This window comes from Montipora foliosa, chromosome 8 (assembly GCF_036669935.1).
Source record: "Montipora foliosa isolate CH-2021 chromosome 8, ASM3666993v2, whole genome shotgun sequence".
NCBI classification, from domain to species: Eukaryota; Metazoa; Cnidaria; class Anthozoa; order Scleractinia; family Acroporidae; genus Montipora; species Montipora foliosa.
The window spans coordinates 31033326-31059592 of NC_090876.1; the positions used below are offsets into that span (position 1 = coordinate 31033326).

The following is a 26267-nucleotide window of genomic DNA, read 5'->3' on the forward strand; positions in this document are numbered from 1 at the left end:
GATACCTGTTGTTGCCGGTTGGTTCCATGGTGTAATGGTCAGCACTCTGGACTCTGAATCCAGCGATCCGAGTTCAAATCTCGGTGGAACCTAATAAATATTTCTTGTATTTTGCAGTGTTTCTTCGGGCATTGGGTACATGAGAAAGGTCGTTCATGCCCGCGCTCTTTTACCGAGTGAAAAAACAGCAGTTCATCTTTGGTTCTCTAGTTGACAATCTAGTCTCACAATGTAAGGACAGTACAGTCGAATGGACTGTAATGGCCATTTGAATTATCCTACAAATCTCTTCTAATTTTATTATTATTATTATTATTATTATTATTATTATTATTATTATTATTTGTTTGATGTCAACGTGGTGAACTGATCAAACTAGACATTCTTTAATCTCGTTGCCGGCCCCATGGTGTAATGGTCAGCACTCTGGACTTTGAATCCAGCGATCCGAGTTCAAATCCCGGTGGGACCTCTATTTTAAGGTTATTTTAAAGCAAATGTACATCTTCCTTCAATGTGTGTCCAGTTTCGTGACTCAGAACCTTCCAAACTCCGCTGACCTGGAGATTGTGATGGTAAAGACTAACTGGGGATTTCTCAAATGTAGTTGGGTCTTCCTTGTGCTACTTCAGTGAGTCCAGTAAGGTGACTCAGACCCCCCCCTTCCCCCCCCCCCTCCCCCCAACCCAATGATGGCTCACTCGAATCGAAAATCGTCATTGCAAAGACACACTGATCGCTTTTCAATAGACCAATTTGGATATACTAAAATTAGTCCAAAACAAAAGCCATCATGTCAAGGCTCTGGGGAATAAACCCATACAAATCCTTGCATTTATTCCCCAAAACCTCGAGATGATGCCAATTGTTTCGGACTGAATTGTTATATATTGAAATTGGCCTATTCTTATGGAAAGAGAGGGGGCGGCAACTTTCTATCAAGCAAGACATTCCTGCGCAGAGTATTATTGAGCTCACTTCACTCTTAAGCCTCAAATCATTCATGGAAATCTCTAACGACGCTAACTAGCTACTACAGCAATACTGTGTGCCATTGATATTGGCCGTCAAGTGATTTTTTTGTCCCGGACAGTTAGAATGAATCCACTGTCGGTTGTAGCCCCAGGATCATATTGATCAAGACACGTGGCCAAAATGCCGAGCACCTGCGTCGGCCGGGAATCGAACCCGGGTCAACTGCTTGGAAGGCAGCTATGCTAACCACTATACCACCGACGCGCTAGCTGTATATTTGTGGAGAGAAAATTTCTCTATGTTCCAAAGGTAATCGGAGCGCAGCCAGATGGCAAGGACGGGAGCAAATTTATTAGAACGTAAAGCAAACTAAAAAACGCCTGAGGCCCTAGGTACCTGTTGTTGTTGTTGCCGGTTGGTTTCCAATCCACTCTCAATGTGACGCTTGTTGGTTTCATTTTGGCGCCATTGGAGTTCGCAAAAGGAGTAAACTGATCTGGAGTTTGATTTGGCCTCCCAAAGCAAAGTTTTCCTGAGGACATCATTAAGTCCGGTGAAGGAAGAAGTCTCGTGAGGTACAGTTTCTGCCTCACCCAATATCCTAGCTGTTGGTATAAGTTTTCGTACAATCAGCTTAACGAGTAATGCAAACACTCGGGCTTTCCTGCAGCTTTCTCCAGGATATTGCGGGCTTTGTTTGAGGAGGTAACAAGTCTACAGCCCAAGAAAATAGTTGTAGGGGTTCTTCACAAGAGAGACAAGATAAAAATCTTGCAGAATTTGGACCCGGCTGTAGACTTTAAAAAAATATCGTGAACAGAAGAATGTAGGCTTTTCCGCGTTCTGGGAGACGTTTCATCCGGGACCTAAACAAGCTTTGCAACTGATCTCTGGCAGACGAACAGGAAGATACCTCTGAAAAACACGTAAGTCTGGGTGCTTTCTGAATTTGACTTCTTTCTTACGGTAAAGGCATTCGTACGGAGCGTTCATTTAACCTTTAATGCTCAAATTGATTAATAAAACACTGTAAAATAGAAGTTATCACTGCCAGTTCTCTTAAATATACAGGTCAAAAATCATACCGGTCGAATTTTGTTGTTTGTAATGCCACATTTAATTTCAATAAAGCCCGACAGGAAATCAGATAGAATCGAACGAAATGCAGTTCAAATTCTTTAGAAAAAATCTAAACCCATTTAAATTTGTCAACAACAAATTTTACGAACGCTTTTCTATAAACAATATAAACTTAACGAAGGTCTGTCAACCACATGTAGACTTATTCCATAACCTGTAGGTTAGATAAAACACGCGCGGGTTGTATGCTTGTGGAGAGAAAATTTCACTATATATATTTCCCAAAGGTAATCGGAGCGCAGCCAGATGGCAAGGATGGGAGCAAATTTAATAGAAAGTAAAGCAAACTAAAAACGTCCGAGGTCCGAGATAACTGTTGTTGCCGTTGGTTCCATGGTGTAATGGTCAGCACTCTGGACTCTGAATCCAGCGATCCGAGTTCAAATCTCGGTGGAACCTATAAATATTTCTTGTATTTTGCAGTGTTTCTTCGGGCATTGGGTACATGAGAAAGGTCGTTCATGCCCGCGCTCTTTTACCGAGTGAAAAAACAGCAGTTCATCTTTGGTTCTCTAGTTGACAATCTAGTCTCACAATGTAAGGACAGTGCAGTCGAATGGACTGTAATGGCCATTTGAATTATCCTACAAATCTCTTCTAATTTTATTATTATGATTATTATTATTATTATTATTTATTATTATTATTATTATTATTATTATTATTGTTATTTGTTTGATGTCAACGTGGTGAACTGATCAAACTAGACATTCTTAAATCTCGTTGCCGGCCCCATGGTGTAATGGTCAGCACTCTGGACTTTGAATCCAGCGATCCGAGTTCAAATCCCGTGGGGACCTCTATTTTAAGGTTATTTTAAAGCAAATGTACATCTTCCTTCAATGTGTGTCCAGTTTCGTGACTCGAACCTTCCAAACTCCGCTGACCTGGAGATTGTGATGGTAAAGACTAACTGGGATTTCTCAAATGTAGTTGGGTCTTCCTTGTGCTACTTCATGAGTCCAGTAAACGTGACTTCAGAAACCCCAAACTCAGTGACTCAGACCCCCCCCCCCCCCCCCCCCCCCCCCCCCCCCCCCTCCCCCCCCCACCCAATGATGGCTCACTCGAATCGAAAAAATCGTCATTGCAAAGACACACTGATCGCTTTTCAATAGACCAATTTGGATATACTAAAATTAGTCCAAAACAAAAAGCCATCATGTCAAGGCTCTGGGAATAAACCCATACAAATCCTTGCATTTATTCCCCAAAACCTCGAGATGATGCCAATTGTTTCGGACTGAATTGTTATATATTGAAATTGGCCTATTTTTATGGAAAGAGGAGGGGGCGGCAACTTTCTATCAAGCAAGACATTCCTGCGCAGAGTATTATTGAGCTCACTTCACTCTTAAGCCTCAAATCATTCATGGAAATCTCTAACGACGCTAACTAGCTACTACAGCAATACTGTGTGCCATTGATATTGGCCGTCAAGTGATTTTTTTTGTCCCGGACAGTTAGAATGAATCCACTGTCGGTTGTAGCCCCAGGATCATATTGATCAAGACACGTGGCCAAAATGCCGAGCACCTGCGTCGGCCGGGAATCGAACCCGGGTCAACTGCTTGGAAGGCAGCTATGCTAACCACTATACCACCGACGCGCTAGCTGTATATTTGTGTGGAGAGAAAATTTCTCTATGTTCCAAAGGTAATCGGAGCGCAGCCAGATGGCAAGGACGGGAGCAAATTTATTAGAACGTAAAGCAAACTAAAAAACGCCTGAGGCCCTAGGTACCTGTTGTTGTTGTTGCCGGTTGGTTTCCAATCCACTCTCAATGTGACGCTTGTTGGTTTCATTTTGGCGCCCATTGGAGTTCGCAAAAGGAGTAAAACTGATCTGGAGTTTGATTTGGCCTCCCAAAGCAAAGTTTTCCTGAGGACATCATTAAGTCCGGTGAAGGAAGAAGTCTCGTGAGGTACAGTTTCTGCCTCACCCAATATCCTAGCTGTTGGTATAAGTTTTCGTACAATCAGCTTAACGAGTAATGCAAACACTCGGGCTTTCCTGCAGCTTTCTCCAGGATATTGCGGGCTTTGTTTGAGGAGGTAACAAGTCTACAGCCCAGAAAATAGTTGTAGGGGTTTCTCACAAGAGAGACAAGATAAAAATCTTGCAGAATTTGGACCCGGCTGTAGACTTTAAAAAAATATCGTGAACAGAAGAATGTAGGCTTTTCCCGCGTCTGGGAGACGTTTCATCCGGGACCTAAACAAGCTTTGCAACTGATCTCTGGCAGACGAACAGGAAGATACCTCTGAAAAAAAACACGTAAGTCTGGGTGCTTTCTGAATTTGACTTCTTTCTTACGGTAAAGGCATTCGTACGGAGCGTTCATTTAACCTTTAATGCTCAAATTGATTAATAAAACACTGTAAAATAGAAGTTATCACTGCCAGTTCTCTTAAATATACAGGTCAAAAATCATACCGGTCGAATTTTGTTGTTTGTAATGCCACATTTAATTTCAATAAAGCCCGACAGGAAATCAGATAGAATCGAACGAAATGCAGTTCAATTCTTTAGAAAAAATCTAAACCCATTTAAATTTGTCAACAACAAATTTTACGAACGCTTTTCTATATAAACAATATAAACTTAACGAAGGTCTGTCAACCACATGTAGACTTATTCCATAACCTGTAGGTTAGATAAAACACGCGCGGGTTGTATGCTTGTGGAGAGAAAATTTCACTATATATATTTTTCCCAAAGTAATCGGAGCGCAGCCAGATGGCAAGGATGGGAGCAAATTTAATAGAAAGTAAAGCAAACTAAAAACGTCCGAGGTCCGAGATACCTGTTGTTGCCGGTTGGTTCCATGGTGTAATGGTCAGCACTCTGGACTCTGAATCCAGCGATCCGAGTTCAAATCTCGGTGGAACCTATAAATATTTCTTGTATTTTGCAGTGTTTCTTCGGGCATTGGGTACATGAGAAAGGTCGTTCATGCCCGCGCTCTTTTACCGAGTGAAAAAAACAGCAGTTCATCTTTGGTTCTCTAGTTGACAATCTAGTCTCACAATGTAAGGACAGTACAGTCGAATGGACTGTAATGGCCATTTGAATTATCCTACAAATCTCTTCTAATTTTATTATTATTATTATTATTATTATTATTATTATTATTATTATTATTATTATTATTATTATTATTTGTTTGATGTCAACGTGGTGAACTGATCAAACTAGACATTCTTTAATCTCGTTGCCGGCCCCATGGTGTAATGTCAGCACTCTGGACTTTGAATCCAGCGATCCGAGTTCAAATCCCGGTGGGACCTCTATTTTAAGGTTATTTTAAAGCAAATGTACATCTTCCTTCAATGTGTGTCCAGTTTCGTGACTCAGAACCTTCCAAACTCCGCTGACCTGGAGATTGTGATGGTAAAGACTAACTGGGGATTTTCTCAAATGTAGTTGGGTCTTCCTTGTGCTACTTCAGTGAGTCCAGTAAGGTGACTCAGACAGACCCCCCCCCCCTTCCCCCCCCTTCCCCCCCCCTCCCCCCAACCCAATGATGGCTCACTCGAATCGAAAATCGTCATTGCAAAGACACACTGATCGCTTTTCAATAGACCAATTTGGATATACTAAATTAGTCCAAAACAAAAGCCATCATGTCAAGGCTCTGGGGAATAAACCCATACAAATCCTTGCATTTATTCCCCAAACCTCGAGATGATGCCAATTGTTTCGGACTGAATTGTTATATATTGAAATTGGCCTATTTTTATGGAAAGAGGAGGGGGCGGCAACTTTCTATCAAGCAAGACATTCCTGCGCAGAGTATTATTGAGCTCACTTCACTCTTAAGCCTCAAATCATTCATGGAAATCTCTAAACGACGCTAACTAGCTACTACAGCAATACTGTGTGCCATTGATATTGGCCGTCAAGTGATTTTTTTTGTCCCGGACAGTTAGAATGAATCCACTGTCGGTTGTAGCCCCAGGATCATATTGATCAAGACACGTGGCCAAAATGCCGAGCACCTGCGTCGGCCGGGAATCGAACCCGGGTCAACTGCTTGGAAGGCAGCTATGCTAACCACTATACCACCGACGCGCTAGCTGTATATTTGTGGAGAGAAAATTTTCTCTATGTTCCAAAGGTAATCGGAGCGCAGCCAGATGGCAAGGACGGGAGCAAAAATTATTAGAACGTAAAGCAAACTAAAAAACGCCTGAGGCCCTAGGTACCTGTTGTTGTTGTTGTTGCCCGGTTGGTTCCAATCCACTCTCAATGTGACGCTTGTTGGTTTCATTTTGGCGCCATTGGAGTTCGCAAAAGGAGTAAACTGATCTGGAGTTTTGATTTGGCCTCCCAAAGCAAAGTTTTCCTGAGGACATCATTAAGTCCGGTGAAGGAAGAAGTCTCGTGAGGTACAGTTTCTGCCTCACCCAATATCCTAGCTGTTGGTATAAGTTTTCGTACAATCAGCTTAACGAGTAATGCAAACACTCGGGCTTTCCTGCAGCTTTCTCCAGGATATTGCGGGCTTTGTTTGAGGAGGTAACAAGTCTACAGCCCAAGAAAATAGTTGTAGGGGTTCTTCACAAGAGAGACAAGATAAAAATCTTGCAGAATTTGGACCCGGCTGTAGACTTTAAAAAAATATCGTGAACAGAAGAATGTAGGCTTTTCCGCGTTCTGGGAGACGTTTTCATCCGGGACCTAACAAGCTTTGCAACTGATCTCTGGCAGACGAACAGGAGATACCTCTGAAAAACACGTAAGTCTGGGTGCTTTCTGAATTTGACTTCTTTCTTACGGTAAAGGCATTCGTACGGAGCGTTCATTTAACCTTTAATGCTCAAATTGATTAATAAAACACACTGTAAAATAGAAGTTATCACTGCCAGTTCTCTTAAATATACAGGTCAAAAATCATACCGGTCGAATTTTGTGTGTTTGTAATGCCACATTTAATTTCAATAAAGCCCGACAGGAAATCAGATAGAATCGAACGAAATGCAGTTCAAATTCTTTAGAAAAAATCTAAACCCATTTAAATTTGTCAACAACAAATTTTTACGAACGCTTTTCTATAAACAATATAAACTTAACGAAGGTCTGTCAACCACATGTAGACTTATTCCATAACCTGTAGGTTAGATAAAACACGCGCGCGGGTTGTATGCTTGTGGAGAGAAAATTTCACTATATATATTTCCCAAAGGTAATCGGAGCGCAGCCAGATGGCAAGGATGGGAGCAAATTTAATAGAAAGTAAAGCAAACTAAAAACGTCCGAGGTCCGAGATACTGTTGTGTTGCCGGTTGGTTCCATGGTGTAATGGTCAGCACTCTGGACTCTGAATCCAGCGATCCGAGTTCAAATCTCGGTGGAACCTAATAAATATTTCTTGTATTTTGCAGTGTTTCTTCGGGCATTGGGTACATGAGAAAGGTCGTTCATGCCCGCGCTCTTTTACCGAGTGAAAAAACAGCAGTTCATCTTTGGTTCTCTAGTTGACAATCTAGTCTCACAATGTAAGGACAGTGCAGTCGAATGGACTGTAATGGCCATTTGAATTATCCTACAAATCTCTTCTAATTTTATTATTATTATTATTATTATTATTATTATTATTATTGTTATTTGTTTGATGTCAACGTGGTGAACTGATCAAACTAGACATTCTTTAATCTCGTTGCCGGCCCCATGGTGTAATGGTCAGCACTCTGGACTTTGAATCCAGCGATTCGAGTTCAAATCCCGGTGGGACCTCTATTTTAAGGTTATTTTAAAGCAAATGTACATCTTCCTTCAATGTGTGTCCAGTTTCGTGACTCAGAACCTTCCAAACTCCGCTGACCTGGAGATTGTGATGGTAAAGACTAACTGGGGATTTCTCAAATGTAGTTGGGTCTTCCTTGTGCTACTTCAGTGAGTCCAGTAACGTGACTCAGACCCCCCCCCCCTTCCCCCCCCCTCCCCCCAACCCAATGATGGCTCACTCGAATCGAAAATCGTCATTGCAAAGACACACTGATCGCTTTTCAATAGACCAATTTGGATATACTAAAATTAGTCCAAAACAAAAGCCATCATGTCAAGGCTCTGGGGAATAAACCCATACAAATCCTTGCATTTATTCCCCAAAACCTCGAGATGATGCCAATTGTTTCGGACTGAATTGTTATATATTGAAATTGGCCTATTTTTATGGAAAGAGGAGGGGGCGGCAACTTTCTATCAAGCAAGACATTCCTGCGCAGAGTATTATTGAGCTCACTTCACTCTTAAGCCTCAAATCATTCATGGAAATCTCTAACGACGCTAACTAGCTACTACAGCAATACTGTGTGCCATTGATATTGGCCGTCAAGTGATTTTTTTTGTCCCGGACAGTTAGAATGAATCCACTGTCGGTTGTAGCCCCAGGATCATATTGATCAAGACACGTGGCCAAAATGCCGAGCACCTGCGTCGGCCGGGAATCGAACCCGGGTCAACTGCTTGGAAGGCAGCTATGCTAACCACTATACCACCGACGCGCTAGCTGTATATTTGTGGAGAGAAAATTTCTCTATGTTCCAAAGGTAATCGGAGCGCAGCCAGATGGCAAGGACGGGAGCAAATTTATTAGAACGTAAAGCAAACTAAAAAACGCCTGAGGCCCTAGGTACCTGTTGTTGTTGTTGCCGGTTGGTTTCCAATCCACTCTCAATGTGACGCTTGTTGGTTTCATTTTGGCGCCATTGGAGTTCGCAAAAGGAGTAAACTGATCTGGAGTTTGATTTGGCCTCCCAAAGCAAAGTTTTCCTGAGGACATCATTAAGTCCGGTGAAGGAAGAAGTCTCGTGAGGTACAGTTTCTGCCTCACCCAATATCCTAGCTGTTGGTATAAGTTTTCGTACAATCAGCTTAACGAGTAATGCAAACACTCGGGCTTTCCTGCAGCTTTCTCCAGGATATTGCGGGCTTTGTTTGAGGAGGTAACAAGTCTACAGCCCAAGAAAATAGTTGTAGGGGTTCTTCACAAGAGAGACAAGATAAAAATCTTGCAGAATTTGGACCCGGCTGTAGACTTTAAAAAAATATCGTGAACAGAAGAATGTAGGCTTTTCCGCGTTCTGGGAGACGTTTCATCCGGGACCTAAACAAGCTTTGCAACTGATCTCTGGCAGACGAACAGGAAGATACCTCTGAAAAACACGTAAGTCTGGGTGCTTTCTGAATTTGACTTCTTTCTTACGGTAAAGGCATTCGTACGGAGCGTTCATTTAACCTTTAATGCTCAAATTGATTAATAAAACACTGTAAAATAGAAGTTATCACTGCCAGTTCTCTTAAATATACAGGTCAAAAATCATACCGGTCGAATTTTGTTGTTTGTAATGCCACATTTAATTTCAATAAAGCCCGACAGGAAATCAGATAGAATCGAACGAAATGCAGTTCAAATTCTTTAGAAAAAATCTAAACCCATTTAAATTTGTCAACAACAAATTTTACGAACGCTTTTCTATAAACAATATAAACTTAACGAAGGTCTGTCAACCACATGTAGACTTATTCCATAACCTGTAGGTTAGATAAAACACGCGCGGGTTGTATGCTTGTGGAGAGAAAATTTCACTATATATATTTCCCAAAGGTAATCGGAGCGCAGCCAGATGGCAAGGATGGGAGCAAATTTAATAGAAAGTAAAGCAAACTAAAAACGTCCGAGGTCCGAGATACCTGTTGTTGCCGTTGGTTCCATGGTGTAATGGTCAGCACTCTGGACTCTGAATCCAGCGATCCGAGTTCAAATCTCGGTGGAACCTATAAATATTTCTTGTATTTTGCAGTGTTTCTTCGGGCATTGGGTACATGAGAAAGGTCGTTCATGCCCGCGCTCTTTTACCGAGTGAAAAAACAGCAGTTCATCTTTGGTTCTCTAGTTGACAATCTAGTCTCACAATGTAAGGACAGTACAGTCGAATGGACTGTAATGGCCATTTGATTATCCTACAAATCTCTTCTAATTTTATTATTATTTTATTATTATTATTATTATTATTATTATTATTATTATTATTATTATTATTATTATTATTTGTTATTTGTTTGATGTCAACGTGGTGAACTGATCAAACTAGACATTCTTTAATCTCGTTGCCGGCCCCATGGTGTAATGGTCAGCACTCTGGACTTTGAATCCAGCGATCCGAGTTCAAATCCCGGTGGGACCTCTATTTTAAGGTTATTTTAAAGCAAATGTACATCTTCCTTCAATGTGTGTCCAGTTTCGTGACTCAGAACCTTCCAAACTCCGCTGACCTGGAGATTGTGATGGTAAAGACTAACTGGGGATTTCTCAAATGTAGTTGGGTCTTCCTTGTGCTACTTCAGTGAGTCCAGTAACGTGACTCAGACCCCCCCCCCCCTTCCCCCCCCCTCCCCCCCAACCCCAATGATGGCTCACTCGAATCGAAAATCGTCATTGCAAAGACACACTGATCGCTTTTCAATAGACCAATTTGGATATACTAAAATTAGTCCAAAACAAAAGCCATCATGTCAAGGCTCTGGGGAATAAACCCATACAAATCCTTGCATTTATTCCCCAAAACCTCGAGATGATGCCAATTGTTTCGGACTGAATTGTTATATATTGAAATTGGCCTATTTTTATGGAAAGAGGAGGGGGCGGCAACTTTCTATCAAGCAAGACATTCCTGCGCAGAGTATTATTGAGCTCACTTCACTCTTAAGCCTCAAATCATTCATGGAAATCTCTAACGACGCTAACTAGCTACTACAGCAATACTGTGTGCCATTGATATTGGCCGTCAAGTGATTTTTTTTGTCCCGGACAGTTAGAATGAATCCACTGTCGGTTGTAGCCCCAGGATCATATTGATCAAGACACGTGGCCAAAATGCCGAGCACCTGCGTCGGCCGGGAATCGAACCCGGGTCAACTGCTTGGAAGGCAGCTATGCTAACCACTATACCACCGACGCGCTAGCTGTATATTTGTGGAGAGAAAATTCTCTATGTTCCAAAGGTAATCGGAGCGCAGCCAGATGGCAAGGACGGGAGCAAATTTATATTAGAACGTAAAGCAAACTAAAAAACGCCTGAGGCCCTAGGTACCTGTTGTTGTTGTTGCCGGTTGGTTTCCAATCCACTCTCAATGTGACGCTTGTTGGTTTCATTTTGGCGCCATTGGAGTTCGCAAAAGGAGTAAACTGATCTGGAGTTTGATTTGGCCTCCCAAAGCAAAGTTTTCCTGAGGACATCATTAAGTCCGGTGAAGGAAGAAGTCTCGTGAGGTACAGTTTCTGCCTCACCCAATATCCTAGCTGTTGGTATAAGTTTTCGTACAATCAGCTTAACGAGTAATGCAAACACTCGGGCTTTCCTGCAGCTTTCTCCAGGATATTGCGGGCTTTGTTTGAGGAGGTAACAAGTCTACAGCCCAAGAAAATAGTTGTAGGGGTTCTTCACAAGAGAGACAAGATAAAAAATCTTGCAGAATTTGGACCCGGCTGTAGATTTTAAAAAAATATCGTGAACAGAAGAATGTAGGCTTTTCCGCGTTCTGGGAGACGTTTCATCCGGGACCTAAACAAGCTTTGCAACTGATCTCTGGCAGACGAACAGGAAGATACCTCTGAAAAACACGTAAGTCTGGGTGCTTTCTGAATTTGACTTCTTTCTTACGGTAAAGGCATTCGTACGGAGCGTTCATTTAACCTTTAATGCTCAAATTGATTAATAAAACACTGTAAAATAGAAGTTATCACTGCCAGTTCTCTTAAATATACAGGTCAAAAATCATACCGGTCGAATTTTGTTGTTTGTAATGCCACATTTAATTTCAATAAAGCCCGACAGGAAATCAGATAGAATCGAACGAAATGCAGTTCAAATTCTTTAGAAAAAATCTAAACCCATTTAAATTTGTCAACAACAACAAATTTTACGAACGCTTTTCTATAAACAATATAAACTTAACGAAGGTCTGTCAACCACATGTAGACTTATTCCATAACCTGTAGGTTAGATAAAACACGCGCGGGTTGTATGCTTGTGGAGAGAAAATTTCACTATATATATTTCCCAAAGGTAATCGGAGCGCAGCCAGATGGCAAGGATGGGAGCAAATTTAATAGAAAGTAAAGCAAACTAAAAACGTCCGAGGTCCGAGATATACCTGTTGTTGCCGGTTGGTTCCATGGTGTAATGGTCAGCACTCTGGACTCTGAATCCAGCGATCCGAGTTCAAATCTCGGTGGAACCTATAAATATTTCTTGTATTTTGCAGTGTTTCTTCGGGCATTGGGTACATGAGAAAGGTCGTTCATGCCCGCGCTCTTTTACCGAGTGAAAAAAACAGCAGTTCATCTTTGGTTCTCTAGTTGACAATCTAGTCTCACAATGTAAGGACAGTGCAGTCGAATGGACTGTAATGGCCATTTGAATTATCCTACAAATCTCTTCTAATTTTATTATTATTTATTATTATTATTATTATTATATATTATTATTATTATTATTATTATTATTGTTTTGTTTGATGTCAACGTGGTGAAACTGATCAAACTAGACATTCTTTAATCTCGTTGCCGGCCCCCATGGTGTAATGGTCAGCACTCTGGACTTTGAATCCAGCGATCCGAGTTCAAATCCCGGTGGGACCTCTATTTTAAGGTTATTTTAAAGCAAATGTACATCTTCCTTCAATGTGTGTCCAGTTTCGTGACTCAGAACCTTCCAAAAACTCCGCTGACCTGGAGATTGTGATGGTAAAGACTAACTGGGGATTTCTCAAATGTAGTTGGGTCTTCCTTGTGCTACTTCAGTGAGTCCAGTAACGTGACTCAGACCCCCCCCCCCCCCTTCCCCCCCCCCCCCCCCCCCAACCCAATGATGGCTCACTCGAATCGAAAATCGTCATTGCAAAGACACACTGATCGCTTTTCAATAGACCAATTTGGATATACTAAAATTAGTCCAAAAAACAAAAGCCATCATGTCAAGGCTCTGGGGAATAAACCCATACAAATCCTTGCATTTATTCCCCAAAACCTCGAGATGATGCCAATTGTTTCGGACTGAATTGTTATATATTGAAATTGGCCTATTTTTATGGAAAGAGAGGGGGGCGGCAACTTTCTATCAAGCAAGACATTCCTGCGCAGAGTATTATTGAGCTCACTTCACTCTTAAGCCTCAAATCATTCATGAAAATCTCTAACGACGCTAACTAGCTACTACAGCAATATACTGTGTGCCATTGATATTGGCCGTCAAGTGATTTTTTTTGTCCCGGACAGTTAGAATGAATCCACTGTCGGTTGTAGCCCCAGGATCATATTGATCAAGACACGTGGCCAAAATGCCGAGCACCTGCGTCGGCCGGGAATCGAACCCGGGTCAACTGCTTGGAAGGCAGCTATGCTAACCACTATACCACCGACGCGCTAGCTGTATATTTGTGGAGAGAAAATTTCTCTATGTTCCAAAGGTAATCGGAGCGCAGCCAGATGGCAAGGACGGGAGCAAATTTATTAGAACGTAAAGCAAACTAAAAAACGCCCTGAGGCCCTAGGTACCTGTTGTTGTTGTTGCCGGTTGGTTTCCAATCCACTCTCAATGTGACGCTTGTTGGTTTCATTTTGGCGCCATTGGAGTTCGCAAAAAGGAGTAAAACTGATCTGGAGTTTGATTTGGCCTCCAAAGCAAAGTTTTCCTGAGGACATCATTAAGTCCGGTGAAGGAAGAAGTCTCGTGAGGTACAGTTTCTGCCTCACCCAATATCCTAGCTGTTGGTATAAGTTTTCGTACAATCAGCTTAACGAGTAATGCAAACACTCGGGCTTTCCTGCAGCTTTCTCCAGGATATTGCGGGCTTTGTTTGAGGAGGTAACAAGTCTACAGCCCAAAAAAATAGTTGTAGGGGTTCTTCACAAGAGAGACAAGATAAAAATCTTGCAGAATTTGGACCCGGCTGTAGACTTTAAAAAAATATCGTGAACAGAAGAATGTAGGCTTTTCCGCGTTCTGGGAGACGTTTCATCCGGGACCTAAACAAGCTTTGCAACTGATCTCTGGCAGACGAACAGGAAGATACCTCTGAAAAACACGTAAGTCTGGGTGCTTTCTGAATTTGACTTCTTTCTTACGGTAAAGGCATTCGTACGGAGCGTTCATTTAACCTTTAATGCTCAAATTGATTAATAAAACACTGTAAAATAGAAGTTATCACTGCCAGTTCTCTTAATATACAGGTCAAAAATCATACCGGTCGAATTTTGTTGTTTGTAATGCCACATTTAATTTCAATAAAGCCCGACAGGAAATCAGATAGAATCGAACGAAATGCAGTTCAAATTCTTTAGAAAAAATCTAAACCCATTTAAATTTGTCAACAACAAATTTTACGAACGCTTTTCTATAAACAATATAAACTTAACGAAGGTCTGTCAACCACATGTAGACTTATTCCATAACCTGTAGGTTAGATAAAACACGCGCGGGTTGTATGCTTGTGGAGAGAAAATTTCACTATATATATTTCCCAAAGGTAATCGGAGCGCAGCCAGATGGCAAGGATGGGAGCAAATTTAATAGAAAGTAAAGCAAACTAAAAAACGTCCGAGGTCCGAGATACCTGTTGTTGCCGGTTGGTTCCATGGTGTAATGGTCAGCACTCTGGACTCTGAATCCAGCGATCCGAGTTCAAATCTCGGTGGAACCTATAAATATTTCTTGTATTTTGCAGTGTTTCTTCGGGCATTGGGTACATGAGAAAGGTCGTTCATGCCCGCGCTCTTTTACCGAGTGAAAAAACAGCAGTTCATCTTTGGTTCTCTAGTTGACAATCTAGTCTCACAATGTAAGGACAGTACAGTCGAATGGACTGTAATGGCCATTTGAATTATCCTACAAATCTCTTCTAATTTTATTATTATTATTATTATTTATTATTATTATATTATTATTATTATTATTATTATTATTATTATTATTGTTATTTGTTTGATGTCAACGTGGTGAACTGATCAAACTAGACATTCTTTAATCTCGTTGCCGGCCCCATGGTGTAATGGTCAGCACTCTGGACTTTGAATCCAGCGATCGAGTTCAAATCCCGGTGGGACCTCTATTTTAAGGTTATTTTAAAGCAAATGTACATCTTCCTTCAATGTGTGTCCAGTTTCGTGACTCAGAACCTTCCAAACTCCGCTGACCTGGAGATTGTGATGGTAAAGACTAACTGGGGATTTCTCAAATGTAGTTGGGTCTTCCTTGTGCTACTTCAGTGAGTCCAGTAACGTGACTCAGACCCCCCCCCCCCTTCCCCCCCCCCCCCCCCCCCCCCCCCCCCTCCCCCCACCCAATGATGGCTCACTCGAATCGAAAATCGTCATTGCAAAGACACACTGATCGCTTTTCAATAGACCAATTTGGATATACTAAAATTTAGTCCAAAACAAAGCCATCATGTCAAGGCTCTGGGGAATAAACCCATACAAATCCTTGCATTTATTCCCCAAAACCTCGAGATGATGCCAATTGTTTCGGACTGAATTGTTATATATTGAAATTGGCCTATTTTTATGGAAAGGAGGGGGCGGCAACTTTCTATCATCAAGCAAGACATTCCTGCGCAGAGTATTATTGAGCTCACTTCACTCTTAAGCCTCAAATCATTCATGGAAATCTCTAACGACGCTAACTAGCTACTACAGCAATACTGTGTGCCATTGATATTGGCCGTCAAGTGATTTTTTTTGTCCGGACAGTTAGAATGAATCCACTGTCGGTTGTAGCCCCAGGATCATATTGATCAAGACACGTGGCCAAAATGCCGAGCACCTGCGTCGGCCGGGAATCGAACCCGGGTCAACTGCTTGGAAGGCAGCTATGCTAACCACTATACCACCGACGCGCTAGCTGTATATTTGTGGAGAGAAAATTTCTCTATGTTCCAAGGTAATCGGAGCGCAGCCAGATGGCAAGGACGGGAGCAAATTTATTAGAACGTAAAGCAAACTAAAAACGCCTGAGGCCCTAGGTACCTGTTGTTGTTGTTGCCGGTTGGTTTCCAATCCACTCTCAATGTGACGCTTGTTGGTTTCATTTTGGCGCCATTGGAGTTCGCAAAAGGAGTAAACTGATCTGGAGTTTGATTTGGCCTCCCAAAGCAAAGTTTTCCTGAGGACATCATTAAGTCCGGTGAAGGAAGAAGTCTCGTGAGGTACAGTTTCTGCCTCACCCAATATCCTAGCTGTTGGTATAAGTTTTCGTACAATCAGCTTAACGAGTAATGCAAACACTCGGGCTTTCCTGCAGCTTTCTCCAGGATATTGCGGGCTTTGTTTGAGGAGGTAACAAGTCTACAGCCCAAGAAAATAGTTGTAGGGGTTCTTCACAAGAGAGACAAGATAAAAATCTTGCAGAATTTGGACCCGGCTGTAGACTTTAAAAAAATATCGTGAACAGAAGAATGTAGGCTTTTCCGCGTTCTGGGAGACGTTTCATCCGGGACCTAAACAAGCTTTGCAACTGATCTCTGGCAGACGAACAGGAAGATACCTCTGAAAAACACGTAAGTCTGGGTGCTTTCTGAATTTGACTTCTTTCTTACGGTAAAGGCATTCGTACGGAGCGTTCATTTAACCTTTAATGCTCAAATTGATTAATAAAACACTGTAAAATAGAGAAGTTATCACTGCAGTTTCTCTTAAATATACAGGTCAAAAATCATACCGGTCGAATTTTGTTGTTTGTAATGCCACATTTAATTTCAATAAAGCCCGACAGGAAATCAGATAGAATCGAACGAAATGCAGTTCAAATTCTTTAGAAAAAATCTAAACCCATTTAAATTTGTCAACAACAAAATTTTACGAACGCTTTTCTATAAACAATATAAACTTAACGAAGGTCTGTCAACCACATGTAGACTTATTCCATAACCTGTAGGTTAGATAAAACACGCGCGGGTTGTATGCTTGTGGAGAGAAAATTTCACTATATATATTTCCCAAAGGTAATCGGAGCGCAGCCAGATGGCAAGGATGGGAGCAAATTTAATAGAAAGTAAAGCAAACTAAAAACGTCCGAGGTCCGAGATACCTGTTGTTGCCGGTTGGTTCCATGGTGTAATGGTCAGCACTCTGGACTCTGAATCCAGCGATCCGAGTTCAAATCTCGGTGGAACCTAATAAATATTTCTTGTATTTTGCAGTGTTTCTTCGGGCATTGGGTACATGAGAAAGGTCGTTCATGCCCGCGCTCTTTTACCGAGTGAAAAAACAGCAGTTCATCTTTGGTTCTCTAGTTGACAATCTAGTCTCACAATGTAAGGACAGTACAGTCGAATGGACTGTAATGGCCATTTGAATTATCCTACAAATCTCTTCTAATTTTATTATTATTATTATTATTATTATTATTATTATTATTATTATTTGTTTGATGTCAACGTGGTGAACTGATCAAACTAGACATTCTTTAATCTCGTTGCCGGCCCCATGGTGTAATGGTCAGCACTCTGGACTTTGAATCCAGCGATCCGAGTTCAAATCCCGGTGGGACCTCTATTTTAAGGTTATTTTAAAGCAAATGTACATCTTCCTTCAATGTGTGTCCAGTTTCGTGACTCAGAACCTTCCAAACTCCGCTGACCTGGAGATTGTGATGGTAAAGACTAACTGGGGATTTCTCAAATGTAGTTGGGTCTTCCTTGTGCTACTTCAGTGAGTCCAGTAAGGTGACTCAGACCCCCCCCCCCCCCCCCCCCCCTCCCCCCAACCCAATGATGGCTCACTCGAATCGAAAATCGTCATTGCAAAGACACACTGATCGCTTTTCAATAGACCAATTTGGATATACTAAAATTAGTCCAAAACAAAAGCCATCATGTCAAGGCTCTGGGGAATAAACCCATACAAATCCTTGCATTTATTCCCCAAAACCTCGAGATGATGCCAATTGTTTCGGACTGAATTGTTATATATTGAAATTGGCCTATTTTTATGGAAAGAGGAGGGGGCGGCAACTTTCTATCAAGCAAGACATTCCTGCGCAGAGTATTATTGAGCTCACTTCACTCTTAAGCCTCAAATCATTCATGGAAATCTCTAACGACGCTAACTAGCTACTACAGCAATACTGTGTGCCATTGATATTGGCCGTCAAGTGATTTTTTTGTCCCGGACAGTTAGAATGAATCCACTGTCGGTTGTAGCCCCAGGATCATATTGATCAAGACACGTGGCCAAAATGCCGAGCACCTGCGTCGGCCGGGAATCGAACCCGGGTCAACTGCTTGGAAGGCAGCTATGCTAACCACTATACCACCGACGCGCTAGCTGTATATTGTGGAGAGAAAATTTCTCTATGTTCCAAAGGTAATCGGAGCGCAGCCAGATGGCAAGGACGGGAGCAAATTTATTAGAACGTAAAGCAAACTAAAAAACGCCTGAGGCCCTAGGTACCTGTTGTTGTTGTTGCCGGTTGGTTTCCAATCCACTCTCAATGTGACGCTTGTTGGTTTCATTTTGGCGCCATTGGAGTTCGCAAAAGGAGTAAACTGATCTGGAGTTTGATTTGGCCTCCCAAAGCAAAGTTTTCCTGAGGACATCATTAAGTCCGGTGAAGGAAGAAGTCTCGTGAGGTACAGTTTCTGCCTCACCCAATATCCTAGCTGTTGGTATAAGTTTTCGTACAATCAGCTTAACGAGTAATGCAAACACTCGGGCTTTCCTGCAGCTTTCTCCAGGATATTGCGGGCTTTGTTTGAGGAGGTAACAAGTCTACAGCCCAAGAAAATAGTTGTAGGGGTTCTTCACAAGAGAGACAAGATAAAAATCTTGCAGAATTTGGACCCGGCTGTAGACTTTAAAAAAATATCGTGAACAGAAGAATGTAGGCTTTTCCGCGTTCTGGGAGACGTTTCATCCGGGACCTAAACAAGCTTTGCAACTGATCTCTGGCAGACGAACAGGAAGATACCTCTGAAAAACACGTAAGTCTGGGTGCTTTCTGAATTTGACTTCTTTCTTACGGTAAAGGCATTCGTACGGAGCGTTCATTTAACCTTTAATGCTCAAATTGATTAATAAAACACTGTAAAATAGAAGTTATCACTGCCAGTTCTCTTAAATATACAGGTCAAAAATCATACCGGTCGAATTTTGTTGTTTGTAATGCCACATTTAATTTCAATAAAGCCCGACAGGAAATCAGATAGAATCGAACGAAATGCAGTTCAAATTCTTTAGAAAAAATCTAAACCCATTTAAATTTGTCAACAACAAATTTTACGAACGCTTTTCTATAAACAATATAAACTTAACGAAGGTCTGTCAACCACATGTAGACTTATTCCATAACCTGTAGGTTAGATAAAACACGCGCGGGTTGTATGCTTGTGGAGAGAAAATTTCACTATATATATTTCCCAAAGGTAATCGGAGCGCAGCCAGATGGCAAGGATGGGAGCAAATTTAATAGAAAGTAAAGCAAACTAAAAACGTCCGAGGTCCGAGATACCTGTTGTTGCCGTTGGTTCCATGGTGTAATGGTCAGCACTCTGGACTCTGAATCCAGCGATCCGAGTTCAAATCTCGGTGGAACCTATAAATATTTCTTGTATTTTGCAGTGTTTCTTCGGGCATTGGGTACATGAGAAAGGTCGTTCATGCCCGCGCTCTTTTACCGAGTGAAAAAACAGCAGTTCATCTTTGGTTCTCTAGTTGACAATCTAGTCTCACAATGTAAGGACAGTACAGTCGAATGGACTGTAATGGCCATTTGATTATCCTACAAATCTCTTCTAATTTTATTATTATTTTATTATTATTATTATTATTATTATTATTATTATTATTATTATTATTATTATTATTATTTGTTATTTGTTTGATGTCAACGTGGTGAACTGATCAAACTAGACATTCTTTAATCTCGTTGCCGGCCCCATGGTGTAATGGTCAGCACTCTGGACTTTGAATCCAGCGATCCGAGTTCAAATCCCGGTGGGACCTCTATTTTAAGGTTATTTTAAAGCAAATGTACATCTTCCTTCAATGTGTGTCCAGTTTCGTGACTCAGAACCTTCCAAACTCCGCTGACCTGGAGATTGTGATGGTAAAGACTAACTGGGGATTTCTCAAATGTAGTTGGGTCTTCCTTGTGCTACTTCAGTGAGTCCAGTAACGTGACTCAGACCCCCCCCCCCCTTCCCCCCCCCTCCCCCCCAACCCCAATGATGGCTCACTCGAATCGAAAATCGTCATTGCAAAGACACACTGATCGCTTTTCAATAGACCAATTTGGATATACTAAAATTAGTCCAAAACAAAAGCCATCATGTCAAGGCTCTGGGGAATAAACCCATACAAATCCTTGCATTTATTCCCCAAAACCTCGAGATGATGCCAATTGTTTCGGACTGAATTGTTATATATTGAAATTGGCCTATTTTTATGGAAAGAGGAGGGGGCGGCAACTTTCTATCAAGCAAGACATTCCTGCGCAGAGTATTATTGAGCTCACTTCACTCTTAAGCCTCAAATCATTCATGGAAATCTCTAACGACGCTAACTAGCTACTACAGCAATACTGTGTGCCATTGATATTGGCCGTCAAGTGATTTTTTTTGTCCCGGACAGTTAGAATGAATCCACTGTCGGTTGTAGCCCCAGGATCATATTGATCAAGACACGTGGCCAAAATGCCGAGCACCTGCGTCGGCCGGGAATCGAACCCGGGTCAACTGCTTGGAAGGCAGCTATGCTAACCACTATACCACCGACGCGCTAGCTGTATATTTGTGGAGAGAAAATTCTCTATGTTCCAAAGGTAATCGGAGCGCAGCCAGATGGCAAGGACGGGAGCAAATTTATATTAGAACGTAAAGCAAACTAAAAAACGCCTGAGGCCCTAGGTACCTGTTGTTGTTGTTGCCGGTTGGTTTCCAATCCACTCTCAATGTGACGCTTGTTGGTTTCATTTTGGCGCCATTGGAGTTCGCAAAAGGAGTAAACTGATCTGGAGTTTGATTTGGCCTCCCAAAGCAAAGTTTTCCTGAGGACATCATTAAGTCCGGTGAAGGAAGAAGTCTCGTGAGGTACAGTTTCTGCCTCACCCAATATCCTAGCTGTTGGTATAAGTTTTCGTACAATCAGCTTAACGAGTAATGCAAACACTCGGGCTTTCCTGCAGCTTTCTCCAGGATATTGCGGGCTTTGTTTGAGGAGGTAACAAGTCTACAGCCCAAGAAAATAGTTGTAGGGGTTCTTCACAAGAGAGACAAGATAAAAAATCTTGCAGAATTTGGACCCGGCTGTAGATTTTAAAAAAATATCGTGAACAGAAGAATGTAGGCTTTTCCGCGTTCTGGGAGACGTTTCATCCGGGACCTAAACAAGCTTTGCAACTGATCTCTGGCAGACGAACAGGAAGATACCTCTGAAAAACACGTAAGTCTGGGTGCTTTCTGAATTTGACTTCTTTCTTACGGTAAAGGCATTCGTACGGAGCGTTCATTTAACCTTTAATGCTCAAATTGATTAATAAAACACTGTAAAATAGAAGTTATCACTGCCAGTTCTCTTAAATATACAGGTCAAAAATCATACCGGTCGAATTTTGTTGTTTGTAATGCCACATTTAATTTCAATAAAGCCCGACAGGAAATCAGATAGAATCGAACGAAATGCAGTTCAAATTCTTTAGAAAAAATCTAAACCCATTTAAATTTGTCAACAACAACAAATTTTACGAACGCTTTTCTATAAACAATATAAACTTAACGAAGGTCTGTCAACCACATGTAGACTTATTCCATAACCTGTAGGTTAGATAAAACACGCGCGGGTTGTATGCTTGTGGAGAGAAAATTTCACTATATATATTTCCCAAAGGTAATCGGAGCGCAGCCAGATGGCAAGGATGGGAGCAAATTTAATAGAAAGTAAAGCAAACTAAAAACGTCCGAGGTCCGAGATATACCTGTTGTTGCCGGTTGGTTCCATGGTGTAATGGTCAGCACTCTGGACTCTGAATCCAGCGATCCGAGTTCAAATCTCGGTGGAACCTATAAATATTTCTTGTATTTTGCAGTGTTTCTTCGGGCATTGGGTACATGAGAAAGGTCGTTCATGCCCGCGCTCTTTTACCGAGTGAAAAAAACAGCAGTTCATCTTTGGTTCTCTAGTTGACAATCTAGTCTCACAATGTAAGGACAGTGCAGTCGAATGGACTGTAATGGCCATTTGAATTATCCTACAAATCTCTTCTAATTTTATTATTATTTATTATTATTATTATTATTATATATTATTATTATTATTATTATTATTATTGTTTTGTTTGATGTCAACGTGGTGAAACTGATCAAACTAGACATTCTTTAATCTCGTTGCCGGCCCCCATGGTGTAATGGTCAGCACTCTGGACTTTGAATCCAGCGATCCGAGTTCAAATCCCGGTGGGACCTCTATTTTAAGGTTATTTTAAAGCAAATGTACATCTTCCTTCAATGTGTGTCCAGTTTCGTGACTCAGAACCTTCCAAAAACTCCGCTGACCTGGAGATTGTGATGGTAAAGACTAACTGGGGATTTCTCAAATGTAGTTGGGTCTTCCTTGTGCTACTTCAGTGAGTCCAGTAACGTGACTCAGACCCCCCCCCCCCCCTTCCCCCCCCCCCCCCCCCCCAACCCAATGATGGCTCACTCGAATCGAAAATCGTCATTGCAAAGACACACTGATCGCTTTTCAATAGACCAATTTGGATATACTAAAATTAGTCCAAAAAACAAAAGCCATCATGTCAAGGCTCTGGGGAATAAACCCATACAAATCCTTGCATTTATTCCCCAAAACCTCGAGATGATGCCAATTGTTTCGGACTGAATTGTTATATATTGAAATTGGCCTATTTTTATGGAAAGAGAGGGGGGCGGCAACTTTCTATCAAGCAAGACATTCCTGCGCAGAGTATTATTGAGCTCACTTCACTCTTAAGCCTCAAATCATTCATGAAAATCTCTAACGACGCTAACTAGCTACTACAGCAATATACTGTGTGCCATTGATATTGGCCGTCAAGTGATTTTTTTTGTCCCGGACAGTTAGAATGAATCCACTGTCGGTTGTAGCCCCAGGATCATATTGATCAAGACACGTGGCCAAAATGCCGAGCACCTGCGTCGGCCGGGAATCGAACCCGGGTCAACTGCTTGGAAGGCAGCTATGCTAACCACTATACCACCGACGCGCTAGCTGTATATTTGTGGAGAGAAAATTTCTCTATGTTCCAAAGGTAATCGGAGCGCAGCCAGATGGCAAGGACGGGAGCAAATTTATTAGAACGTAAAGCAAACTAAAAAACGCCCTGAGGCCCTAGGTACCTGTTGTTGTTGTTGCCGGTTGGTTTCCAATCCACTCTCAATGTGACGCTTGTTGGTTTCATTTTGGCGCCATTGGAGTTCGCAAAAAGGAGTAAAACTGATCTGGAGTTTGATTTGGCCTCCAAAGCAAAGTTTTCCTGAGGACATCATTAAGTCCGGTGAAGGAAGAAGTCTCGTGAGGTACAGTTTCTGCCTCACCCAATATCCTAGCTGTTGGTATAAGTTTTCGTACAATCAGCTTAACGAGTAATGCAAACACTCGGGCTTTCCTGCAGCTTTCTCCAGGATATTGCGGGCTTTGTTTGAGGAGGTAACAAGTCTACAGCCCAAAAAAATAGTTGTAGGGGTTCTTCACAAGAGAGACAAGATAAAAATCTTGCAGAATTTGGACCCGGCTGTAGACTTTAAAAAAATATCGTGAACAGAAGAATGTAGGCTTTTCCGCGTTCTGGGAGACGTTTCATCCGGGACCTAAACAAGCTTTGCAACTGATCTCTGGCAGACGAACAGGAAGATACCTCTGAAAAACACGTAAGTCTGGGTGCTTTCTGAATTTGACTTCTTTCTTACGGTAAAGGCATTCGTACGGAGCGTTCATTTAACCTTTAATGCTCAAATTGATTAATAAAACACTGTAAAATAGAAGTTATCACTGCCAGTTCTCTTAATATACAGGTCAAAAATCATACCGGTCGAATTTTGTTGTTTGTAATGCCACATTTAATTTCAATAAAGCCCGACAGGAAATCAGATAGAATCGAACGAAATGCAGTTCAAATTCTTTAGAAAAAATCTAAACCCATTTAAATTTGTCAACAACAAATTTTACGAACGCTTTTCTATAAACAATATAAACTTAACGAAGGTCTGTCAACCACATGTAGACTTATTCCATAACCTGTAGGTTAGATAAAACACGCGCGGGTTGTATGCTTGTGGAGAGAAAATTTCACTATATATATTTCCCAAAGGTAATCGGAGCGCAGCCAGATGGCAAGGATGGGAGCAAATTTAATAGAAAGTAAAGCAAACTAAAAAACGTCCGAGGTCCGAGATACCTGTTGTTGCCGGTTGGTTCCATGGTGTAATGGTCAGCACTCTGGACTCTGAATCCAGCGATCCGAGTTCAAATCTCGGTGGAACCTATAAATATTTCTTGTATTTTGCAGTGTTTCTTCGGGCATTGGGTACATGAGAAAGGTCGTTCATGCCCGCGCTCTTTTACCGAGTGAAAAAACAGCAGTTCATCTTTGGTTCTCTAGTTGACAATCTAGTCTCACAATGTAAGGACAGTACAGTCGAATGGACTGTAATGGCCATTTGAATTATCCTACAAATCTCTTCTAATTTTATTATTATTATTATTATTTATTATTATTATATTATTATTATTATTATTATTATTATTATTATTATTGTTATTTGTTTGATGTCAACGTGGTGAACTGATCAAACTAGACATTCTTTAATCTCGTTGCCGGCCCCATGGTGTAATGGTCAGCACTCTGGACTTTGAATCCAGCGATCGAGTTCAAATCCCGGTGGGACCTCTATTTTAAGGTTATTTTAAAGCAAATGTACATCTTCCTTCAATGTGTGTCCAGTTTCGTGACTCAGAACCTTCCAAACTCCGCTGACCTGGAGATTGTGATGGTAAAGACTAACTGGGGATTTCTCAAATGTAGTTGGGTCTTCCTTGTGCTACTTCAGTGAGTCCAGTAACGTGACTCAGACCCCCCCCCCCCTTCCCCCCCCCCCCCCCCCCCCCCCCCCCCTCCCCCCACCCAATGATGGCTCACTCGAATCGAAAATCGTCATTGCAAAGACACACTGATCGCTTTTCAATAGACCAATTTGGATATACTAAAATTTAGTCCAAAACAAAGCCATCATGTCAAGGCTCTGGGGAATAAACCCATACAAATCCTTGCATTTATTCCCCAAAACCTCGAGATGATGCCAATTGTTTCGGACTGAATTGTTATATATTGAAATTGGCCTATTTTTATGGAAAGGAGGGGGCGGCAACTTTCTATCATCAAGCAAGACATTCCTGCGCAGAGTATTATTGAGCTCACTTCACTCTTAAGCCTCAAATCATTCATGGAAATCTCTAACGACGCTAACTAGCTACTACAGCAATACTGTGTGCCATTGATATTGGCCGTCAAGTGATTTTTTTTGTCCGGACAGTTAGAATGAATCCACTGTCGGTTGTAGCCCCAGGATCATATTGATCAAGACACGTGGCCAAAATGCCGAGCACCTGCGTCGGCCGGGAATCGAACCCGGGTCAACTGCTTGGAAGGCAGCTATGCTAACCACTATACCACCGACGCGCTAGCTGTATATTTGTGGAGAGAAAATTTCTCTATGTTCCAAGGTAATCGGAGCGCAGCCAGATGGCAAGGACGGGAGCAAATTTATTAGAACGTAAAGCAAACTAAAAACGCCTGAGGCCCTAGGTACCTGTTGTTGTTGTTGCCGGTTGGTTTCCAATCCACTCTCAATGTGACGCTTGTTGGTTTCATTTTGGCGCCATTGGAGTTCGCAAAAGGAGTAAACTGATCTGGAGTTTGATTTGGCCTCCCAAAGCAAAGTTTTCCTGAGGACATCATTAAGTCCGGTGAAGGAAGAAGTCTCGTGAGGTACAGTTTCTGCCTCACCCAATATCCTAGCTGTTGGTATAAGTTTTCGTACAATCAGCTTAACGAGTAATGCAAACACTCGGGCTTTCCTGCAGCTTTCTCCAGGATATTGCGGGCTTTGTTTGA

At 41.8% G+C, this 26267-nt stretch overlaps 29 non-coding genes across 29 annotated transcripts; 18 read left to right on the forward strand and 11 right to left on the reverse strand.

The window, feature by feature from the left end:
* The first annotated feature begins 20 nt into the window (after positions 1-20).
* Positions 21-92, forward strand: Trnaq-cug (transfer RNA glutamine (anticodon CUG)). The gene has a single exon. It is a non-coding gene; the product is annotated as a tRNA-Gln (tRNA).
* A 308-nt stretch (positions 93-400) lies between these two features.
* On the forward strand, positions 401-472 carry Trnaq-uug (transfer RNA glutamine (anticodon UUG)). Its single transcript has one exon. It is a non-coding gene; the product is annotated as a tRNA-Gln (tRNA).
* A 695-nt stretch (positions 473-1167) lies between these two features.
* Trnag-ucc (transfer RNA glycine (anticodon UCC)) lies at positions 1168-1239 on the reverse strand. The gene has a single exon. It is a non-coding gene; the product is annotated as a tRNA-Gly (tRNA).
* A 1203-nt stretch (positions 1240-2442) lies between these two features.
* On the forward strand, positions 2443-2514 carry Trnaq-cug (transfer RNA glutamine (anticodon CUG)). Its single transcript has one exon. It is a non-coding gene; the product is annotated as a tRNA-Gln (tRNA).
* A 1138-nt stretch (positions 2515-3652) lies between these two features.
* Trnag-ucc (transfer RNA glycine (anticodon UCC)) lies at positions 3653-3724 on the reverse strand. Its single transcript has one exon. It is a non-coding gene; the product is annotated as a tRNA-Gly (tRNA).
* A 1212-nt stretch (positions 3725-4936) lies between these two features.
* Positions 4937-5008, forward strand: Trnaq-cug (transfer RNA glutamine (anticodon CUG)). The gene has a single exon. It is a non-coding gene; the product is annotated as a tRNA-Gln (tRNA).
* Positions 5009-6117: 1109 nt separating this feature from the next.
* Positions 6118-6189, reverse strand: Trnag-ucc (transfer RNA glycine (anticodon UCC)). The gene has a single exon. It is a non-coding gene; the product is annotated as a tRNA-Gly (tRNA).
* A 1216-nt stretch (positions 6190-7405) lies between these two features.
* On the forward strand, positions 7406-7477 carry Trnaq-cug (transfer RNA glutamine (anticodon CUG)). Its single transcript has one exon. It is a non-coding gene; the product is annotated as a tRNA-Gln (tRNA).
* Positions 7478-7782: 305 nt separating this feature from the next.
* Trnaq-uug (transfer RNA glutamine (anticodon UUG)) lies at positions 7783-7854 on the forward strand. Its single transcript has one exon. It is a non-coding gene; the product is annotated as a tRNA-Gln (tRNA).
* A 698-nt stretch (positions 7855-8552) lies between these two features.
* Positions 8553-8624, reverse strand: Trnag-ucc (transfer RNA glycine (anticodon UCC)). The gene has a single exon. It is a non-coding gene; the product is annotated as a tRNA-Gly (tRNA).
* Positions 8625-9827: 1203 nt separating this feature from the next.
* Trnaq-cug (transfer RNA glutamine (anticodon CUG)) lies at positions 9828-9899 on the forward strand. The gene has a single exon. It is a non-coding gene; the product is annotated as a tRNA-Gln (tRNA).
* Positions 9900-10235: 336 nt separating this feature from the next.
* On the forward strand, positions 10236-10307 carry Trnaq-uug (transfer RNA glutamine (anticodon UUG)). The gene has a single exon. It is a non-coding gene; the product is annotated as a tRNA-Gln (tRNA).
* A 701-nt stretch (positions 10308-11008) lies between these two features.
* Positions 11009-11080, reverse strand: Trnag-ucc (transfer RNA glycine (anticodon UCC)). Its single transcript has one exon. It is a non-coding gene; the product is annotated as a tRNA-Gly (tRNA).
* A 1211-nt stretch (positions 11081-12291) lies between these two features.
* Positions 12292-12363, forward strand: Trnaq-cug (transfer RNA glutamine (anticodon CUG)). The gene has a single exon. It is a non-coding gene; the product is annotated as a tRNA-Gln (tRNA).
* Positions 12364-12690: 327 nt separating this feature from the next.
* Trnaq-uug (transfer RNA glutamine (anticodon UUG)) lies at positions 12691-12763 on the forward strand. Its single transcript has one exon. It is a non-coding gene; the product is annotated as a tRNA-Gln (tRNA).
* A 710-nt stretch (positions 12764-13473) lies between these two features.
* Trnag-ucc (transfer RNA glycine (anticodon UCC)) lies at positions 13474-13545 on the reverse strand. The gene has a single exon. It is a non-coding gene; the product is annotated as a tRNA-Gly (tRNA).
* A 1206-nt stretch (positions 13546-14751) lies between these two features.
* Positions 14752-14823, forward strand: Trnaq-cug (transfer RNA glutamine (anticodon CUG)). The gene has a single exon. It is a non-coding gene; the product is annotated as a tRNA-Gln (tRNA).
* Positions 14824-15945: 1122 nt separating this feature from the next.
* Trnag-ucc (transfer RNA glycine (anticodon UCC)) lies at positions 15946-16017 on the reverse strand. The gene has a single exon. It is a non-coding gene; the product is annotated as a tRNA-Gly (tRNA).
* Positions 16018-17222: 1205 nt separating this feature from the next.
* Trnaq-cug (transfer RNA glutamine (anticodon CUG)) lies at positions 17223-17294 on the forward strand. The gene has a single exon. It is a non-coding gene; the product is annotated as a tRNA-Gln (tRNA).
* A 305-nt stretch (positions 17295-17599) lies between these two features.
* On the forward strand, positions 17600-17671 carry Trnaq-uug (transfer RNA glutamine (anticodon UUG)). The gene has a single exon. It is a non-coding gene; the product is annotated as a tRNA-Gln (tRNA).
* A 697-nt stretch (positions 17672-18368) lies between these two features.
* Positions 18369-18440, reverse strand: Trnag-ucc (transfer RNA glycine (anticodon UCC)). The gene has a single exon. It is a non-coding gene; the product is annotated as a tRNA-Gly (tRNA).
* A 1202-nt stretch (positions 18441-19642) lies between these two features.
* On the forward strand, positions 19643-19714 carry Trnaq-cug (transfer RNA glutamine (anticodon CUG)). Its single transcript has one exon. It is a non-coding gene; the product is annotated as a tRNA-Gln (tRNA).
* A 336-nt stretch (positions 19715-20050) lies between these two features.
* On the forward strand, positions 20051-20122 carry Trnaq-uug (transfer RNA glutamine (anticodon UUG)). Its single transcript has one exon. It is a non-coding gene; the product is annotated as a tRNA-Gln (tRNA).
* Positions 20123-20823: 701 nt separating this feature from the next.
* On the reverse strand, positions 20824-20895 carry Trnag-ucc (transfer RNA glycine (anticodon UCC)). The gene has a single exon. It is a non-coding gene; the product is annotated as a tRNA-Gly (tRNA).
* A 1211-nt stretch (positions 20896-22106) lies between these two features.
* Positions 22107-22178, forward strand: Trnaq-cug (transfer RNA glutamine (anticodon CUG)). Its single transcript has one exon. It is a non-coding gene; the product is annotated as a tRNA-Gln (tRNA).
* Positions 22179-22505: 327 nt separating this feature from the next.
* Positions 22506-22578, forward strand: Trnaq-uug (transfer RNA glutamine (anticodon UUG)). Its single transcript has one exon. It is a non-coding gene; the product is annotated as a tRNA-Gln (tRNA).
* A 710-nt stretch (positions 22579-23288) lies between these two features.
* On the reverse strand, positions 23289-23360 carry Trnag-ucc (transfer RNA glycine (anticodon UCC)). The gene has a single exon. It is a non-coding gene; the product is annotated as a tRNA-Gly (tRNA).
* A 1206-nt stretch (positions 23361-24566) lies between these two features.
* On the forward strand, positions 24567-24638 carry Trnaq-cug (transfer RNA glutamine (anticodon CUG)). The gene has a single exon. It is a non-coding gene; the product is annotated as a tRNA-Gln (tRNA).
* Positions 24639-25760: 1122 nt separating this feature from the next.
* Trnag-ucc (transfer RNA glycine (anticodon UCC)) lies at positions 25761-25832 on the reverse strand. The gene has a single exon. It is a non-coding gene; the product is annotated as a tRNA-Gly (tRNA).
* Between the last annotated feature and the right edge of the window lie 435 nt (positions 25833-26267).